This window comes from Drosophila pseudoobscura, chromosome X, assembly GCF_009870125.1.
Source record: "Drosophila pseudoobscura strain MV-25-SWS-2005 chromosome X, UCI_Dpse_MV25, whole genome shotgun sequence".
Lineage (NCBI taxonomy): Eukaryota > Metazoa > Arthropoda > Insecta > Diptera > Drosophilidae > Drosophila > Drosophila pseudoobscura.
The window spans coordinates 59180036-59200427 of record NC_046683.1 but is presented as its reverse complement, the minus strand read 5'-3'; the positions used below and the strand labels follow the sequence as shown (position 1 = coordinate 59200427).

At 44.2% G+C, this 20392-nt stretch overlaps 1 protein-coding gene across 5 annotated transcripts in view; it reads right to left on the bottom strand.

Moving 5' to 3' along the window:
• Positions 1 to 20392, bottom strand: part of RhoGEF64C (Rho guanine nucleotide exchange factor at 64C) — a 126118-nt gene that overhangs the window by 84255 nt on the left and 21471 nt on the right. The window contains exon 1 of one of the 5 annotated variants that reach the window (XM_033382496.1): positions 9697 to 9769. The exons of the other annotated variants lie outside the window; for them this stretch is intronic. The gene's annotated coding sequence lies outside the window, so the exon portion shown is untranslated. Of the gene's footprint in view, positions 1 to 9696; positions 9770 to 20392 lie in introns of those variants that run through there. 5 annotated transcript variants of the gene reach the window in all.

Genomic DNA, 20392 nt, shown 5'->3' with positions numbered 1-20392 from the left:
TCCTGTACGAGTACGAGTACGAGTATTGGGCATTGGGCATAAAAAACTGAAACCCCTAGATGGACAGTGCCACAGAATGTGGCAAAGAAACGACCCAAAATGGGTAGCAGCAGCCACAAACAAATTGGCAGCAATTTGAGGACAGACCGGACCCGGACCCCAACAAAAGGCGACAAAAGCTACAGCGACAGGCGCAGGACTTTCGCGGATTGTTCGGTATGAATCATCATGTGCAGCATGCAACAACAGAAACGGGGCAAACGCGGATACCCATAGACTTTACAAGAAAATGTTGACGGAATGAAATGAAATATAGAATACAATTCCAACATTTTTGCGATTGATTTATATGTACGTGAGCCACCACCCATCTCCATCTGCCGCATGGTGCAACCTTCTGCTGTCCCTTCCAGTGCCTCTCTATGCAAATTGCATGGCTCCAGTTATAATGGCATTCTCCTACAGCAACAGCAGCAACAGAAGGCCAGCCAGCCACACAAAACCGGGGGGTAACTCAATACGAAACCCAGAAAGCAGCAGCCGCCACTGGAGATGCCACAGCAAAGCCCCACCTATGGGTAACGTGAAATCTCTGCTCAACGGACACGTACCCCTCCAAAGATGCCCCAGATACACAGCATATATCCAATATCCGATCAACTCTGATCAGTGGGAGATCTTTTATGGTTAGTGTTGCTGCCATTGATCGGTGGAGAGCTTCCGGGATAAGCATTACCCGTATTTAGTGGGTTCTTAAAGTAAAAACTCATTCCTGTGGCTTTCATAATCATTCTTGGAGGGTCTTCTCCATCCTCTAAGCAATTATCCTCCCTTTGGGTGTCCGTCCGCCTGCGGGTGTTTTTACTGTATTCAGAGCAGCTTCTTAAGGCTGTCCCCCCCCCCCCCCCCCCGTCTCCTCCTTGGCTGCTGCAGTCACAAAATGCAATTTTAGCTTTCAATTGCCCGTGGAAACGGGCAACAACATCTCTTGCTTGCTGCCTGCCCGCCTGCCTGCCGCTTTTTGTTGCACTCTGGCTGTGTTTTCTTGGCTTCGACTTCGGTTTCGACTTCGACTTCGACTTGGCTGTTTTTTTGTTTTCGTTGGTCGAGTTTTTTTCCGTTTGGGTCATTTTCGTTTGTTGCACTGCATTCGTTTTGCCTTTGCCGCCGCCACAGCACACAATGGCCACGATAATTTTGCATTACATTAGTATAGAGGTCTGCCCCTGCCACTTGGCGGCAGCCTGGCACCCCCGACCGTTACTGGAAGCCTGGGATCTGCTGCTCTGGCGGACACAAAGGCAAACTGGTTTTAGTTTCGCTCCTTTTAGCTGTGGCATTTGCAACAATTGCAACATTGGATATTGTAGCTGTGCTGCTGTTGTGCTGCGGCTATTTGTGGTACCCTTTTTTGGGGGCAAGGGGGCAGGGTAGATCGTAGATCTAGCCAAAAAGGTAAGAGGATTTCTTCAGACGCTGCAAAAGGTGTTCCCAGGCGTCTGGTCCATTGGATATGTCGATGATATCAAGCCTGACAATCGATAAAGACATCGCCATATCCCAGGCTTAGCGATAAACATGGCATCGCCACCAAAAGTTCTCAAGTTTTGGCTTCCCGAAAGTCTGTATGGATCCCATGATCATCTTTTACCAGAATACGATCCTCTGGAAGTCCTTGTACTTCTTTTTCCTCTTTCAAAGGGTATTTGAATATTCGGTAATAGTTTTCTGGAATCTTTTTATTGTTCCCACCAACCCACCCCCTCCATCTCTGGTAATTTATTATTTTTATAGCCAAAAGACAATATCAATATCTGGGAGAAGCGCACATTGGCATTACGGGGGTCACATATGTGCGGAACGAACCAAAAAGCGTTGCACATTTCGTTTCGTTGTCAGCGAAACGGGAATGCACTCCGAAGTAGTGTGTGTGTGTGTGTGTGTGGCATTCCAAGGATGTTGCAAGTGCAACAACAGCAGCTTTCATGTTCAGGAAGAGCCCAGAACAGCTGACAGCTTTATTATCAAATTGTCATGAGCCAGACATTTGGCTCAATTTACGTCATGGATCTTTCGGTTGCCACCGAGGGAGGTGGGCCAGTGGGTGGGGTAGGGATAGGGGTAGGGAGTGAAGGCCAGGCCAGTCTATAAATCACTTTCGCCGCAAGTATCAATCTCTGGCATGTGGCAAAAGTTGAACTGAAAACTGAAAGAGAGCGAGCGAGAGAGCGGCGGCAGCGGCGGCAAAAGAGAAAGACAAGCCGCGCACAAAAGAAAGGAAAGGCAAAGCGAAAGAAAAGCAAAATGTCGTCGGATGTCGTCGTGTGACACTGAAATGCGGATACAATAAAAGTTTATTTTGTGTGTGTGTGTGTGCGAGGGTGTGTGTGTGTGGGTGTGCACTTCTGCTGCCCTGCGAAAGCTCTTCAGCTCTCATGGTACTCATTCCCGCTCTCCTCCACCGCTCCTCTCCCACTCTCCACCGATCTCCTGCTCTGCGGTACTCCTGCCCAAGGCGGATGTGTGTGTAAGGTGAGGCCTTACTCTCTTTCTGGGTCACCTTTAGCCGATCTCCCGCTCGCTTGATCGCAAAAAAAACCAGCGAAAAAGCAATCAACGGCAGAGCAATCCTTTTCGAATGCCTCACCTCACCGGCACACACCTTGGCCCCGTCGTCACGTTCTTCTGCTCCGCTGACGCTTTACCCCACACCCGCTCCTTTCTCTACTGTTCACTTGATTTTGGTTTCGGGTTTGTGTTTTTTTTTTTTTGTCATGGCTGGCAACGCCAAAGTGCACCCCATGGAGCAATCACTCGATGCCGAGGCAGCAGTCAGCAGGGCAACAACAATATTGGTTAGGGGCAACAAGGACTCTCGCACACACACACACACACACACGCATTAACGGCAGCTGCTGCTACACAGTATCCTTCCCCCCTGCCCCTGCCCTTGCCCCTGCCCCTGCCCCACACACACAGACACATCTATAAAAGTTTATTAAATTTACAAGGAACTTTTATGCAGTTACTTTTTGACATGCTTCCTTGTTCACTTTCTTTTCTCTTCGTTTCGTTTCGTTCTACTCGTTTCTTTCCTTTTTGTTGTCCTTTTTACCCCGGTCATAAAATTGACAACGACAATGTAAATATGTGTGTGTGGAGGAGACCCCCTGCCACCCCCATCCCTCACTTTTTTTTTTTTTTTGGGTTTGCCTTTCGCTCTGCTGTGGAGGATGATTTCAATTGAAATGAACCTCCAGATGAGCTTTTTATTCGCCTACACATTCAATAATTTTTGGGCAGGTCATATGGATGGAAAATTACGGTTACAGCAGCAATCTCATGTTGAATGGCATGCAAAAATATGTACGGTGAAACAAAACAACAACAAAACAACAAAAAACAACAAAAAGAAGGCTCAACGACATTGAAATACAGCCAACAACTTGTCACATGTCACATTTTGTGGCCGATTTTGAGGGGTAGCAGAGACAGAGGGTAGCGTGGAGTAAGGGCATCGCAGAAGATCTTCTACTGGATGTGGTCTGTGGATGGCCAGAAGGGTATTGTTTCATTAAAGGGTATCCCAATGGTCGCCTAGCCCTGCGCTGTTCTAGGTCCCTCCCTTGAACGGAGATGAAAACCGAGTCTGGAGACGACTCAGAGGCCGTTATCTCGCCAGCTCGCGCTGCTCTGCCAACGACACGTCGTCGTCGTCGTCGTCGTCGCCAGTGAAAGGAAGTTGACCTCTAAAGTTTAATGCATTTAAATAAATCTTAACCAACAACAACAATGACGCCAGAAAACACATTAAGCGAAACAAAGCTGAAAGCGAAAACAACAAATGCAAACACACAGAGACACACGGACACGGGGAGGAAGAGGGGCAGGAGGGGAAGAGAGAGAGCAAGGAGAGGGAAGTTGTGGAAAGGGAGTAATGTAAATTTTATTTTTTTTTTTTTGCATTTTTTGTTGTTTTTTTTTTAGTCGGCGGCAATTAAATTGAGCGACGCGTGCAGCCTAGCCATAAAAATATTTGCCAAAAGCCGGTTGGATGACTCAGAACTGGTTCAAACCGATTCGAACTGAATCGAAAAATGCGAAAAATAACGACACGACTCTGACTCTGACTCTGACTCTGATCTTTGAGCAGACGCAGAGCAGGAGGCGGCATAGCCTTGTCCTGCTCTCAGTATTCCGCTATGGCGTCCCACTCGAAAGTAGTGCCGGGGGGAAGAGAGTGCGTAGACAAGAGTAGGGCTGTCCTACTCCCACTGAAAGCTTATCCATTGGCCAGAGAAGAGTTCGAGGAAGAATGGTGACAAGAGAGCGTAAGCTGATCAGGTGACGTCTTCACTGCAACTGCTCTCTTTCGAGGGTCCATCCGTCTGTCCGTGTAACGCTTGCTATCTCTTTCTAGCGCTTGCCTCTCTGAGGGCCGAGAAGGCGAGTTGTTAGAGTGGATGGACCCTCACCACATCGGACGACGTCGCCTTCCTCTTACTTCCTTTTACACCCACTAATGGGCGTTAGACTTCCTTGAAGAATGGTGGCATGGAATAAAAAGTTACTTTTAGAAGAGCCAGAGAGTGAGAAAGGCACATCCCCAAGAAGAGTTGATCGAATGAAAAAGACAGAGAGAGAATTGTATGGAAGTGCATGCATAATTGAGTTCCGGCTGTTAAGCTACTGCCTTGCCTCCTCTCACTTTCCACCCACTATTTTCCAGTACCCTGAAGCGATTGAGTGACTCGAGTGACTAATCTAATGATTGCCTATGCGCTTATAATTACATTAACCTTATTTCCTGCCTTTACAAATACAGTATTGATTGAGTTCTCTTACTCTCTCTCTCTCGTACGCACCATTTCGAGGCCTGAGCTACATATTTCAAAAACTGAAAGTGATTTGCGTTACAAAACTCTATTATAGGCGTCACACATAGCCTTGTCCCCCACTCCACTCCACTCGAACGCCCACTCGACACAACACACACACACACACACAGAAAACTCGCTCAAATGGAGGGCTCATTGATCAAATTTGTGATTGACAAGTCGATTGTGGGTCTGGGTCTGGTCTCTTTCTGGGTTATATCTATCGTTTTTTTTTTTTCTGTCTGCCCGCTCTATTTGGCACTTTATTGATCTCATTGCTGGCTATCTGGGATCCCGTAATTTCATCATTAACGACAATTAGTGCGAAAAAGAGATGGAGGGGAATAGGAGCCCCTGTGACGTGACGGACAAACACAAATCCATATTGACAGGCAGGCACAGACTCCACTACTCTGATTCCTGTGGCTGCTATTGAAAATCATCGCTAATTGTGCGCAAAAATGACAGAAACGATTACGATTACGACTGCGACTGCGAGTTTGCATATGGATTGAGAGACAGTCGAACGGATGAATATATGTATGGCATCGATTATGAAATATGATATCAACAAAAATATTGTAATTCGAGTCGTTTGGCAGGTGTTGGCCGTTCGTCATTCGATAGCTTTGTTTTCGCTGCTGTTTGCTGTTTGAGATATCCGAAACTTTGGCACTTTTTGACAGCGGAGAGGTACAGCAAACGGAAGTGCAAAAACGCTTTTTATGGCCACACAACTCGGATGCTCCCGCCCCGATAAGCGCTTGATATACGAGCAATCGCATTCGTCTTCCTCTGCAGATGTATCTCTGTATCTGTATCTCTGTGTGTGTGTGTGTGTGTATCTCTGGTTGAGCAGCACAAGGTCACTTGGCAGCTTGTTGGCCCCAAAAGTTTTTCCCCTTCTGCACATTTTGACGTGTAACAGGAAGAAGCCTCAAATTGAATTTTAACAATTGCCTCAACATGCTGCTGCCACTGCTACCGTGGCTAAGTGTGCGTGTGGCTGAAATCTGTTGGCCCACTCTCTGGCTCTTCCTCTGACAGCCGCTTGAGTGGAATAATTCTCGGCTCAAGTGGTTCGAAGGCCCTTCCACAGTTTCATCGTTTCATCGTTTCATCGTTTCGCTGCTTGTTAGGTTTCACTCTCTTATTATCCTCCGTTATTCTGCCCACATACTCGCCAGGATACGGGCCCACACAGACAAGGCTTTTGCTTGCGGCATTTAACACCGATTGACTTCCAGGGAGAGCACTTTATTGGATGCTTTTCGAGATAGAAAGTCCCCTCTACGATGAGGATTTTGTATGCAATTCCAGTCCAAATTCCAAATTCTATTCAAAATTATCCTTATTGCTGATTGGATTCTAAAGACAAGGCGAAAGCATCTGTTGTGGATTCTAAGCTGTGTATTCCAATCATCTAATAGTACCTCCATATTCTTTCCACCTTTTATTTATTTTTTAGCCAGAAATAGTCCTGATTTACTTTCAAAATTGTCTCCAGTATAGGCATTGGTGCTTTGCGAGTGATTTGGGGTCCCCAAAGATCGTTTTTGTGGAACTTAAGCTTTTGTGGAAGATTCTTCTAGAGAAATTCTTACAGAAATGAGCCCCCTATCCCTCTTTTTCTTCTGCTGGAAATATTTTAAAGGTTGAAACTCTCCCCTTTCGCCTTTCCCCTCCATATCCTTTTTCCTTTGTATTTTAGAGGTCTTAGTGTACTGTGACAATATAATGCCACAAATGTTCTATAAATTTATAACGCTTTTAGCAGTTTTTGTTCAGTAACCTGCGGGGCTTAGGCTCCCTTCCACATTTATTATACATTTTTTAAAATCATTTTCCATTGTTTGACCAGCAATTTTGTAAGCCCAAAACGTTTAAAAATTGTTGTTTGGATTTATTTTAACTGGTTTTTTGCCTGCCACTTTGTCATTAGTTTCACGCACACAAAAATAAAACACAAAAAACACCAAAACAAAAACAAACATATGCAAAAAAATGAAGAAAAAAAAAGGAAAAAAAAAGGTGAAAACAACGTAGCTATTGCTAATTTTTCATACACATATTTGCATAAATTAAAATGTAATTATAATAGTGTTTCGACGACAAAAAAAATGCATCCAGGATATGATTTATGCATGATATAAAGCGCAAAAGCCAGAAGCAGCCCCCGAAAAGATTCGATGCACAATAAACGAAATTTTCGCTTTCTATATACTATATATACTACATACACACACACACACACACATATATATAGGGAAAATATGAAATATATGTATATAAATATTTTCACTTGGTTTTTTTTTTGTGTCCGTGTTTGCATTAATAATTGCTACAAATAAATTAACGAGTTATTACAATAAAAAAAAAGTATGATATATATATTCGGGCGAGAGAAAAAAAATGCATAAATTTGTATGGCCAGAGTTTTTTTTACCAGCGTTTGACATTCGCTTTTTAATTTTCAATATTTAACTTTTAATTGTTGGCAATCAATTTTGATAGAGCGGCAGAGATGCCCCTCCCCCTACCGCTCCCGCTGGGCGGAGACTCCAATGTAAAATATATCAAATGATTGCCAACATTCGGAGTCGACACCAAAAGCACCCAGCACTCGGCTTACACAGACGAAAGCTCGTTGCTCTGGCACTCGAAGACCAGGTGTTCAAGCAGCCAAACCGTGGGTTTGATTTGGTCAATTCTGGCCATAAAAAGGGTCCAATCGGAGCCAGATTCTGGCATCAAGGATATCTAATCATACCTTATAGTTCTACATTTGCTTATACCCCAATGTGCTCTTTAGGGGGTATAAAAATGCGTATGGCTGCGCCACAACATCATTTATCAAAAGCCGAAAATATTTTCCATCTGTCAAGCGGGGAAAAAAATTTGTTATTGAACTGAAATTTGTTCATTTTTAGAAAGTGAAGTGAAGCCCGAAGTTGGTCTGCTCTGGCGCACTTTTCAGGGGAGTCATCGATTATGACTTTGAACATAAATATATTTGCATACGCACAGAGATACATATCTCTATCTGTATCTGTATCTGTATCTGTATCTGTGGCAGTACTGTTTTCTTTTTTTTTTCTTTTTGTTATTGGGCTACTGTGCAAAATCGACAATTCACTGAATTGAAATTTCAAGAACGCTCTCGAAATGCTCTCAAAATGTTGCCCCCTCTCTGTCTCGGACACTGATTTGTTTATTTATATTTTTAACATTTTTGTTTGCTCGCTGGCTTGCTATTTTTTTATATTTTTTTTTGCTCAATCATGGCCAATCCATGGAGTGCTCTGCGTGGATTGCGGACTGTGGATTGGGGCCCGTGGAGTGCTCTGCCTTTGTGCCTGGTCATGGCCCCACGCACAGAGACACAACACAATTTTACTTTCATTTCTAATTATCATAATGCGAGTATTTCCCCAAAAAGAAACACACAAAAACAATGTGATCTCTCGGATAGGGAAGGGAATGCCCCGTGCTGTTGTATCTAAATATTGCATCTTCAAGAGAAAGGGAGACCTTTTTTTGGGGGGGGGCGATCTTTAAATTAATATTCAATTATTAAATAAAATATCAAGAAGGTGTAAGAAACCCCCAAAGACTGAAGAAAGTGCTTGAAAGGAGGTTCCTTTTTGGTTAAAAGTCTATAAGGAAATATAGAGGTTTTTGGAGGTTTATTTGTGACCTGAAAACGAACTTATTTTATCCCCAAACTATACTCCCAAAGGCTTAAGAAAGTGCTTCAAAGGAGGCTTCCTTTTAGTTAAAAAAAGGCTTAAGAAAGTGCTTCCAAAGAGGTCTCTTTTTGGGTACAAATCTACTGGGAAATATATAACTTTCTGGAGGTTTATTTGTGCCCCAAAACCGAACTTATTTTATCCCCAAACTATGCTTCCAAAGGTTTAAGAAAGTGCTTAAAAGGAGGCTCCTTTTTGGGTAAAAATCTAGCTCTTTGGAGGTTTATTTGTGACCTAAAACGGAACTAATTTAATCCCCAAGCTATGCTCCCAAAGACTTGAAAAACTGCTTAAAAGGATGTTCCTTTTTGGGTCAAAATCTACTGGGAAATATAGATCTCTTTGGAGGTTTATTTGTGCCCCTAAACCGAACTTATTTTATTCCCAAACTATACTCCCAAAAGCTCAAGAAACTGCTTAAAAAAAGGCTCCCTTTTGTCTAAAAATCTACTAGGCAAAAGCTCTATTCTTTGAAGGTTTATTTGTGCCCCAAAACCGAACTAGATCTCTTTTAAGTCTTAGTGCCAGCAAATATTTCATATGGGAATCTTTGAAAACATTCCACAAATATCTCATTAATTTTTCAGGCCTAAAACGTGGGTCTTTCGTACGTGGGAATACTCGTGCTACCATTTGAAAGCGTTAAATCTGCTTTAGTTCTTCGTTTGACCTCGCAATCTATAGCCTAGAGCCCAGAGCTGAGATCTCAAGCTATTTTGATGGGAAAATGAGGTGGTGGCTGGTGGTGGCTGGTTGCTGGCTCGACTCGTGGACAGGAACATTGAAAGCGACTCTCATTTAGTTGTTAGTCGGTCTCTAACCCCACCCCCCGTCCCCCGCCTCCCCTTTGTGGCTTGTTTTATGCGCAAAGTTCAAACTACTTAAGACAATTATTTCCGGCACTTTTTCTTTAGACCATAAAAACTGGCACAGCATTTGTCTCGTTCTCGTTCTCGTTGTTGCTGTTGTTGTGCGGTTCTGGTGGTAATTTGCTTGTCTTTTAAACTGAAAAACTGAACTAAATTTCACAGTAAATCGCTCGCTATATAATTCCAATTATAAACAATTACCTCTCAACGTGAACTTAAGTCAAAGTTTGTGTGCCCCGTGGCAGAGCCAGAGCCGTGCCTGTAGCCTACTAACCTGAAAAGAAACCAACAGAGAGAGAGAGAGAAATTGTTTATAGATTGAATGCAAAGTCAAAAGTTTTTTTTTTGCACTCGGGTGCGAAAAGTAAGTCTGGGTGGTGGGGTGGTGGGGGATGGTGGTGGGGGGTGGTGATTCATGGCGGCGACCCACTCACGTGGTGGTTGAATGACACCCAAGTGGAACAGTCAGCATTAAACGCTAATATATGTATATGTATTAATGATTTGCAATCTGTGTGTGTGTGTGTGTGTGTGTGTGTGGCAAGACTTTTCTCGGCTTGGTGGACATTGGCCAACTTGGGCGACAATTGGCCGCTTTTAATTGCCAAGCAAGTCTCTCCAATTCCGTTCCCATCCGGTAAGCGGGCTCGGCTCGGCACACGGCACCCTAATGTGGCCACTTACACCACACATGCCCCACTGCATCGGACTCTCAAGCTTCAGCTTCTGCTGCCAGAGCTATTGGCTATGGCAATTCATTAACGCTCCACATATGAAAGAAACGGTTACAAGTCCGGACTCCGACTCGGACTCGGACTCAGAGTCCGATCTCGGACTGTGGAGTCAAAGAAAAAGTTGCTGTGCCAGTTTCGGGTTTGTGCAACACACAGCAAAACCACACACTGCTGCAGTGGCATGCCAGTCAGCCAGTGCTGTCCAATGTCCAATGTCCGATGTCTGCTGGTCGTTTTGCTTGCCCTGGCGTTGGTTTAATTATTTAATTTTGCGCTCATTTGCATGAGGCAAGCCTCCCGCTTATGTCCGCCACCCCCCCACCCCCCCTCGCTCTCTCCCTCCTTTCGCAAGCCATTTGCATCGGAACATGGCTAAAACTGTTTGCAGATCTCTGCTGTGTGCATTGGAGCGCATTCCCCCCGGTTTGCACTCTCTGGTTATACGATATACCCACACTCACAACCCCCAACCCCCACCCACACCCAAGACCCAAGCGATCTATGAGACTGAATGTGGCTGCCACGTTTTGTCTCCCGCGGGGGCATAAGGGGGGGAGGGGAGTCTAGGGGGATACACAATAAATTCAAGCCAAGAAAAAGCTACAGGGCAAACACTTTAAAAGCGGAAACTGTTGGTTGCTCCCCCAACCAGTCCCCCCCGCCCCCTCGCCACCCCAGCAAACACTTAAGTAACTGTAAATTGTGGTATATTGCTCGTAAATGCCACACAAAAAGTACAAGAAAAGGGAAATTCAATTGAAAACTTAAGCATAAACCATTGCCCCATCTTTTCGGTGGAGGATTTTCGAACTACTTTAAAAATCGTACATTTATCAGGAATTATTCAAACTACAAAATAAACCCCTTTTTTGGCACATTTCAAATGTTTTCTAGCCCAAATAAAAACCTTAATTCTCTAAAAATTCTGTACAGGAAAAGAAGAAACATTAAACCTCTGACATTATCCCGCATTATCCATTTTTTCAAAAATGTTTGCCCCCTTGCCACAAATATCGAATTCATTGTGACAACATATTCAGTAGCCCCCCCCCCCCCCCCCCCCCCCCCTGACCAATATGCAAATTTCCATCCAACAGCAAAACCAAAACACGAGACTTACAAAAAAAAACCACAAAACAAAAATGTAAAACCCGAAAATAAATTCAAATTTGGTTTTTTATGAATCACTGGATAGATGTGTGTGAGAGGGAGGGAGAGAGAGACAGAGGGGGTGTGGGGGGGGGAGACAATTGTGACGTAGACCCACACGCCTTGCCTGGTCATCGTGGGTCCAAAAAGTCTTTCAATATTTCGATGCGTGGGCGCTGTGGGGCAAGGCAAGACGCATCGACACACTGACACAGACAGATGGACAGACAGACGATAGGTAGGTTGAAAAATTAATGAAAATGCTGTACAAAATTGAAAACAATCAAGACACGGAGGCAACGACACACTGGGAGGACAGCAGACAGCAGACAGAGGCAGAGACAGAGGCAGAGACAGAGGCAGAGACAGAGGCAGAGACAGAGACAGATGGTTGCAGAGGCCGAGGCCGAGGAGGAGGTGAAGGAGGAGGAGACACTGCCGCCTGCAGTTGACCAAAGAGTATCCGCAAATGTTGTGGTTTGCTTTGAGAGAAAAAGGGGCAGAGAGAAATAAAGCGTAGCATCCGATGAGGATGATGCCGATGATGGCGATAAAGATGATGATGAACATTGACGGCGAAGAAGCTTCGACTAAAAAAAGAAAGAAGAGGCCAGAAGAAGCTAAAGAAGAGACGACAAAACAAGCAGCAACTTGAAAACTTGATGTAGGTCAAATATTTTTTGTATTCCCATTCAGCGCCTGCCAAAGAGGAGGGGCAGAGCGGTTCACAGCTCTTCTCACATGTGCTTGATGATGCGTGTGTGTGTGTGTGTGTGTGTGGCATGGCGGTGTGTGCCTTATTCTGTTGCATGGAGTGCCTGCTGCTGCTGCTGCTGTTGTTGTTGCAATGTCAGTTGTTTGTCTTACTTTCAGTTTATAGGCCAAAGCGGCAGCGAGAGAGCGTGCCTCCTCCGCCCCCGCCCCCGCCCCCTCCCCCACTTGGTAGAACACAACACGTGAAAGGACGCCCCACAGCCATGGCTGAAGTTTCAGACATTGATGAGGCTCCAGATGTTGCTTGTTGCTTGTTGCTTGTTGCTCCCTTTAAGCCCTTTTAATTGCTGAGGCCAACACGCACACACACACACATAGACACAAAAGAGTGAGCGAGAGAGAGAGGCATGAACAAAAGCGGCTGTCAAAGTTCTGCTGGACCGCTCCTTGAGGCCTTCTCGAAAACTTATTTACCCGCAAAAATGTTGCCATTCTGCAACCCTGAAAACAGGCATCCCCCCCCTACCCTCCCACCTCCCCCCTGCCCCATGCCAGCCCCCTGGCTAAATTGGACCATGAACGTGATCAATTATTTCACATTGTTGCGCGTTTCGTTGTTGTTCAAAATCAATAACCAAACAAAAGCCAGAGAGAGAGAGAGACAAAAAACCGACAGCTCCAAGAGTCAAGGCTGAAACCGAGATACAGATACAATTTTGTATCGGAGATCGGTATTATTTGTCTTCTATGGAATGGATCCACAGCCACAGCCACAAACAAAGTCCAAGCACCAAAGGCTTAAATAATAACTGCCACAAAATACACAATTATGAGGCAAACACAATCCACACAGAAAAATGCATAGAAAATCTCACAGTGGAATATCAATGTCAGATCTTTAATTGTTATGGAGTGACCGACCCCAGAGCTAAGAGCCAACAGCCAAGACCCAATCAAATGGTGGCTATAAAAAGATGACGATGACGACGACGTCGACAGCAGCTTGTTGACTTCTCTCATTGTCTCTCCATCGACTGGCCATTGAGGGCTCCAGAGGGGGGAAGGGGAGACCACTGTGTGACCCCACGAGGTAATTCCGGACAAGAGGTGTTATACGAGTATGTTACGGCTACGGTTACGGCTTTTGCGGGCTTCCTCCTAAATATAGATCGGTTCGTTTCGATTGAGGCGATTGGAAATACTTGAAAAATGAGACATTTTTTGTGTTCCGTTTTCTTGGCATTTCCGCTTTAAGTCTTCCCCCCTTCCCCTTCCCCACCCCACAGTTGATTTTTTTCTTTCAATTATTTTTGTGCAAACTTCTTTTTTTTTTTGGTGGTTTTTTATTTCTTTCTTTCTTTCAATTTTGCTGACCTTTGAAAGTGTTTTTTTTTTTGTTTTTTTTTCTGTTTTTTTGGTAAGTAAAATGTATCGACGGGGCCATCGATTACATAAACGATAGTAAAAAACCGATAGGCCCAAGCAACGAAAGAGAGAGGCGGCCGATATTGGCCCAAAGATAGGGAAAAGGCTTAAAAGGTCAGATTAATGGAAAAGACTATAAAATTACACACGAAATTGGGCATGGGAGTGGGAATGCGAAAGGGGAATGCGAAGGGGTATTGTTTAAAATTCAATGGAAAGAGGGTTCGAACTTTTAACTTTTTGGTACATCAAAGATCTTTTAATCTTATTGCTTTTGTTATATTTTCAAACATAACTGCATACCACAAAAACTTACAAAATAAACGAAAAAAATATTAAATGAAAAAAAATGTGTTAAATTATTATTATATGACATTTTTTCATGAATTTATTGCATAAAATACTGCAAGCAAATGATGAAAAAAAAAATGTTGGCACCTAAAATATTTTTTGTATTCATTTTCAAACATTATTTTACTCAACATTTTTTTAATTTAAAAAACAGAAAAAATAGTAAATGAAAAAATTGTTAAGTTATTATTATATTTTTTCATTAATTTATTCCAAAAAACATTTAGTTTTTGGTACATCAAAGATTTTTAATCTTTTGTTTTTGTTATATTTTCAGAAATTTCTGAACCTTCAAAATTTTGAAATTTAAAAAAAAAGAAAAAATGTTATATTATAAAAATATTTTTTAATTATTATATTAGTTTTTTCCCAAGAATTTATTCCAACAAACAATTTAAGCAAGCGATAAAAACGATGAAAAAATAAATCTTTGGTACATAAAAGATTTTTGAATCTTTTGTTTTTGTTATATTTTCAAAAAATACTATAAATTCAATCAAAATTTTCAAATTAAAAATTAAAAACAAATAATATTTTTAAATTTACAAATTTAACAAATATTGCAAGCACTATTTTTAAGGGTGCCCTCAGCTCTTACTCTCCTATATTCTCACTTTCTTTTTCCCATCGATGTCCCTCCAACTCCGCCCCTCTTTCAGCAGCTTAAGCCGCCCCCTTTGTGGTAATCGATACGTTTTCTGCTCCACCTGTTAATCCCACAAGGAACACAGGCATTATTATTGTAATGTATTCCATTCCTGGCTCCAGGATTAAGTTTTTTTCTCCACTGGAGCATTGGAAGGGCTTCCCATCCATCCATCCATCCATCCATCCATCCATCCTTTTGTTCTTCTTCCGCTGAGGAGCAGCAGAAGCAGCGTCGCGTATTTGTATTCCATTTTCTGTACGCTTTTCAATTTGTCGCTGGCATTTGTCTAATTTCCTTTTTGCGTAATGCAAAGAATTGCAAATGTCGGGAGAAGCAAACCCAAACCCAAACCCAAACCCAAATGAAAGCCAATTGCCATGCAATTGCGGGGGTGATGGGGGGTCGGAGGGGGAATCAAATGTTTTAATATGCTGCGTTTTGTTGAGCCATTTGCAACACATTCTTGTAGGGGCACAGGCAAAGGCCCTGCCCACAGCCCACAGCCCACAGCCCACGGCCCACGGCCCACTCTGGCATTCACTCACTCGTTCGTTCATTCATTCATTCATTCGTTGGCAGCCAGGCCACGTTCAAACACTCGTGCAACTTTCATTCATACAAAAACGCTATATATGCCGCCCCGCCGCCGCCGCCGCCGCTGCCGCATGCAGCAGTGGCATGAAATGCATGAAGAAAAAGAGAGAAAAAAAAAAGATTGTAAATAAAAAGCGCAAAGGCTGAAAAATAAAACACACTCTTCAGACAGGCCCAGAGTAGAGGGAGATACGCCTTTGGTAGACACAGACCTCGAACCAGACGCAGATGCAGATACGGCAACACACAGGCCATAGATACAGATACAAATACAGATACAGATACAGCTACAGACATTCTTTTGCACTGAAGGAGCGGAGCATTTTTCTGCACAATTTATGTCTTTTAATGAAAATTGTAGAGCACAAATAAAAAAAAAAAAAAAGCATACATACTCGTAAAACGAATGTTAAATCAAAAAGAAAACCCATGAGAGGGCAGGGTGCAGGGGGCAGGGGGCAAGGGGGGGATATAAAAAATGGCGCTCAACACGCTAATAACTTTTCAAAAGGAAATGTGCAATGTGTGTGTGTGTCTGTGTGTGTGTGTGTGTGTGTGTGCCCCTGCAACAAATTAGTCTGCAATTTTGCTCACAACATTTATGGTACGGGATGGAGCCCCCCCTCTAAGCCCTCTTTGGTCATTGGTCAGCCAATTAGGCTTTCCCCCCCTCCCCCCCTTCATGGCTAATTATATATCATTCCATGCCGATGTTGATGCCACACGCGTTGCAAAGAAATAGCCCTCGAATTAGGCCAAGCTACAAAGACACTTTAGTGGCTCCAACTAGAGTCAACCGCAAATACAAAGAGTTATAACTACAGTCACGAATATTATTTTCATTATTTAAACGCATTTCACTTTAGAGCCAAACAACAACGGAGGCAGAGAGGCAACAAATCCATTAACGAAATTAAAAAGAATGAAGATGGAAGTGGCAGCAGAAGAGGCGGCACAAACCGAACAAAAGCCGATAATGCTTTTTGGTCTCTTTTCCAGTGCCTCGATGCCTCAATGCCTCGATGCCTCAATGCCTCAATGCCTCATTGTCTCGGCATTTTGCTAGATGATGTCTGCCATTTCCTTTAGAAATTAGTTTCTTGTGTTGCTTAAATTCACATTAAATTAATTCAATTGCGTTTGCCTCGGCGAGAAAGGCTGGGCATTTTAAGAGCCGGCCAGAGTTTAGCTTCGGATAATTATAAATTTAATTATGGCTCAAATTTGTTGCCAGAACGCAGGCCATTCGACTTTCTATTTGAACTTGTTTTTTCCCCCTGGTGTTGGCTTCTTTTGTGGGAAATGAAGATTCGATTGTGATTCTTTCTATTTGGGGGGCTTTTTTCAAAGATCTGTGAAGCTTTTCTCCTCTCTCGATGTCGAAACGAAGCTTTCGTTCTGTTCAGCTGCGCTGCTGCGCTCCTTGTGTGGAACAGAAGAGTCCTCTCTCCCAAAGCTGCTCTCTCCCAAAGCTGTTCTCCTCTAAAGCTGCTCTCCTCTGCAACTGCTCTCCTGCGCCCAAGGGAGATAGACGATCCCCTAAGAATACTGTAAAACTTGCACACTTCCCTTCCAAAGCGATTAACGATATTTCCTCAAGATAAAAGCATAAAAATCATGCCTGAAAGATTATATAAAAAGAAAGTACAAGTAGAAAAACACTTTACTTTGAAAGTTCTCTCTGTTTCTCTCTCTCTCTCTCTCGCTCTCTGCCCACTTAAATCCCACACGAAACAACTTTTGAGCGCACCGCTTAAAGAATTCTTTCAAGCCCGCACCCACTTAGGGTTTTCACTTTTTTTTTCTTCTGGCATTTCGCTTTTCTATTTCCAAGGTAATGGCAACAACAAAAGCAACAGTGAAACAACTACAATGTGGCAAACAATTTTTTGCCATTTTGTTTATTCGCCGCCGCGACGGTCATAAACTTTCATGTGCCGCCGCCGACGACGACGACGATGGGGCCACCTTTGGTGCCAACTTTTTGGTCGTGATCTTTCACTCTCCCGCACACGCACACGCACACGCACTCGCACGCTCTCCCACACACTCACAGGAGACGCCAGTGATGACACCGTCGCCCTCGCCCTCGCCCCCGCCCTAGGAGTGCTTGCTTCTCGCTTGTACGCTCTGCTCTGCTCTCCGGCTGCCACACGCTCCTCCATGAGGTGGGAGATCTTAAAGTAAGACTACAACTTTTCTGCCGTCACTTTTTTTTAGAGTTTTTCGTTTATTTTTCACTGGAAATCGATTTGGTTTTCGCAGAAAAAAAAACAGAAGAAAGGAAACATCTCTAGAAGGCGTTGATACCCTTGGAAGGGTTTAGGTATCAGAGATTCCGCCATATATATTTGGGAATCGAAGAAACGACTATGGAATATGCAACCCATTGGAGGATAGCTCGAAGGATGGCATGAATGAGAATACCCTCTCACGATACCCTTCAACACAAAAAATAATATTTTTTTTTCATTAGAATTCAGCGAGCTTTCCAATAAATTTTGTTGGGTTTTTTTTTCTTTTCTGAAAAAACTCTTGCAAAAAATTAAACAAAAATTACACAAAAATGATCAAAAAATATTAAAAAGTGAGCGATTGAATAGATCTACATATTTCATCGTCTTCTTATAGGCCAGGAGCAGCATCTCAAAAAGCGTCGTTGGAAAGAGCTTCGGTGGAAAGCGTCGGTGGAAAGATCGTCGATAGAAAGAGCATCGGTGAAAAGAGCGTCGGTGGAAAGAGCGTCGTTTTCGTTGGGTGGCCCGCAAGCACTCCGCCCCTCCACACGCCCAATCTCTCCACTACTCCCTCCCCTCCTCCCCCTCTCCTGGAGAGTGCCCAGCGATGCGTCGCCCTGTCTGGCCCGATCACACTCACGTCGCGGCGGCATTCAAATTAGTTGCGAGTAAGGGGGGGGCCGGGGTGTCCGCATCGCTGTCTTCGTTGTTGGACATTTCTCTTCTTTTTCCTTTTTTTCTAATTGCTGGCCATGCACACGTTTCATAGGGCCCAAGCCCAAGCCCAAGCCGAAGCCCAAGCCCAAAGCGAAGCCCATATCCCATAAGCCCCACCCTCACGCCTCCCGTGGCAGGCATTCGCCTGCGTGGAACACGCATAAATCTCGCCACTATGTCAATCGCATCAAAGTCACGTAATCTATGTGACATTTTCACTGAATCGTTAAAATTGGAAAAGCGTTTATACGCTGCCTGCCGGCAGGGAGTACTTACAGACCCAATTCCTCTTCCCCCCCCTCCCCCCCTGTGGCACCTCTCCTGTGCCTCGGCCGTTGAATAATTCAGGGTGCATTCAGCAAACGCAGTTAGTTGCACATTTGCTGGGTAAATAGTTTTCAAATCTGTTTGCTAGTCGCGGACGGACGCTAATGTCTGTTAGTGGCTGCCTGGCTGGGGGAAGGGGGGGGAATCGGGGGGGAAGGGCACCCCGCAGAAAGATGATTAATGTCAAAGTCGCTGCCTCGACGGACACGCTGATGAGAGTCACAACAGCAGCAAAAAAATAGTAATTAAATTTTTGCTAAATCTGAATCATTATGTAAAAAAAACACAAAAAAAAGTATAAGCAGAGGGAAACAAAAACAAATTGAGGTTCTGCAAGCAAACACCGAAGGTTTAATCAAATTTTTCACACGAAAAATACAGCGATAAAGGCTAAACACACACACAAGCGCCAAAAAACAGCTGATTGCAACACCCACAAAACGGTGGAGCGGACACCGCGTGAAGCATTTGGCACACAGGCCACAGACTGTTACCAAAATAAAGATGGATAATAAGTAGAAAAAGTCGAGATTTCCCAAAATGTACCCTAAGCGAAAGGCTACCAGTCGCAAAGGGAGACCCTTCGAGGGATGTGAGACTTCAGAGTCTGCCCAGACTACCCGCACTCCCTAGTCCTACTTTATACCCTGCACTGATTGATCTTTTTCGCTGGGAGGAGGCATGCATCGGCAGACAGAGCTGTGAAATGTAAGCTGTAAGCAATCGTCATCATCTTGCGCAAAGGCATCGCTCAAGGTCAACACTTTCCATTCCCAGCTGCCACCCACAACTCCACAGTCCACAGTCCATCCGGGACCTCCGACAGACGGAACGTCATTGCTTATATCATCATCGATAAGATCTGGCAGGGCATATGCTCCACTCCACTCCTTTCCCAGGCCTCCAGACCGGAACGGGGGGCCAAAATGATTTGTGCGCCGAGGCCAAGAGCACCCGCGCACGCCTTTCTCTTTTCGCGCCAAGACGCCTGGCCTGGCCTGTGCAAACAGAGTTTTCAAAGTTGCGCGAAACTGGAAATTAAAAACGCTTAATGTGCACTTCCGGTAACAGAGGGGGCAGATAGGGTTAAGAAGAACGACTCCGACTCCGAAGGCAGAGGGAGAGCCAGAGTCAACCACTTATCGGAGCCATCTGAAGAAGGGGCAACAACAACGATAACAACACCCATAGAAGGGGCAACAACATTTCACGTTAATATGTTTGTTTGTTTGTTTGTTTGTTAGCCTTTTGTTTTTGGCTTTAACCCTTTTTTGGCACGTTTTCTGTATTTTCTTTCTTTCACGTTTTTGTTGTTGTTTTTTTCGCTAAATGTTGTTTACTTTTTTTGTCATTGTTCGTGTGTTTTGTTGCCATTTTTCTTTTGTTTTTTTTCCCCCCCCCCCCAACGTTGTTGCTGGCCGACTGCTTAACATTCACCTACTTTTCACCTTGTTAGCCGCCGCTGCTGCTGCTGTTGCCTCTTCGCCTGCTTTTGGCCACGTTTTGAAAAGCTGCATCTGTACGCTTGGCCCTGGCTTCAAAGCACGGACAGCAGACGGCAGACGGCAGACAGGCTTCAAATGAAATTAGAAGTTGACGCAGTGCGAGATGAGAAAGAGGAGCACAAGGAGATGGAACAGAAGGCAGAGGGGGAGGGGCAGGGGGAGGGGAGTAGAGGAAGCAGCAGAAACAACAACAGCAGAAGGCAGTAAAGTCAGCAAAGGAAAAAGCCAAGACAATAAGGTAGAACCCCAAGGAACGACCAGAGTGATACCCAAAGTTCATAGATTTTTCCCTGTTCCCCAGGGAACCAGAAGCTGTTTTGGCATCTACAGCATACCCTTCCACCATACGTCTACTACAGGGTATAACAAAACAATGCAAAATGCACACAAGAAGCCCAGAGAAAAAGAAGCTGCTGCTGCTGGAAGCCAAGGCTGAGGGGCTGGCACGCAGGAGAAGCTGGCACTAGACGTAGATCCACTCTCGACAGCGGCAGC